We start from the raw sequence: 1,148 nt of genomic DNA on the forward strand, positions 1-1,148 counted from the left end.
GTGTGTGTGTGTGTGTGTGTGTGTGTGTACGTATATAAAGTCTCAGGAGGAGAATAAAGGAGAAGGAATTGTGACATAGCCTTCTCCCCTGGGAAGTGATTTCTCACTTTCCCTCTCACTATCTTGCTCTCTTTTGTGAGTGCATTTGCCCTACAGCATAAACTGAAAAAGAATGTTAACATGTAAACATTCCAAAAGGAAAACACAGTGAATGAAAGAAACTATAAATGTGGAAAACTACTGAGGGATAAATTTCCAAACTAGAACCAGATGTTTGTTTTCTTCTCACTTTTAACATGTCCAATGAGTCCTAAGTAAATAATAATAATGAAATAATCTGTTGTTAAGTGTTCTGTGGTCAGTACAAAGACTTGTGGCGGGCACTGCACAAGGAAACCATCTTGAGCTATCCACCATCTTGGAAATCATTAGGCTTCACTTCCTGATTGGTTCATGCTGTTCTATCTCATTTGCATTTCAGGCAACCAATTGGTTCCCACCAGCTGTATATAACTCGCCATTTTTCCTCAATAAATGGAAGTAGATGGAAGAAGACAACTTGATCAGCACCTCATAGTGTGTGTGCGTGTGTTTATCCCATCTCTCACTCCCTCCCCCAAAGAACCTGCTCAACTGTCCCACGGGTCGGGGCATGTGGCACCTGAACACGGACTTGGGTACGGGGGGATCCAGTGAAGAGCTCCCGAGGAAGGCTCCAGTGCAGAGCAACCCAGAAAAGCCGTGTCAGAAAACAGAAGGGGATGGCAGAGAATCGTCCAGAGGGGAACGGCAGAGATTCGTCCCGGGAAAGGCCGCAGCGAAAAACAGAAGGGGACGGCAGAGAATCATCCAGAAGGGAACGGCAAAGATTCATTCTGAGAAAGGCCAGTGAAAAATATAGAAGGACGAAGAGAAGACGTCCTGGTAAGTATTTACTTATGTTTTATTTTAAGTACATGTAATAATGGGACAAAAGCTTAGTCAGCATAAAATATCCTTTCAGAGCTTAATAGAAGCTCTTGTCGTTATGCTCGTTAAGGGAGAGCAGATCATGCAAAATGATCAACCCCAGGAGGAGGCTATAGCCACCTCAGATCTAACCAAGGATTCTAAAATTGAAAAAGAACAGGGAGAGGATCTTATTTCCC

The sequence above is a fragment of the Tupaia chinensis genome, unplaced genomic scaffold (assembly GCF_000334495.1).
Source record: "Tupaia chinensis unplaced genomic scaffold, TupChi_1.0 Scaffold143761_1, whole genome shotgun sequence".
NCBI lineage: Eukaryota > Metazoa > Chordata > Mammalia > Scandentia > Tupaiidae > Tupaia > Tupaia belangeri.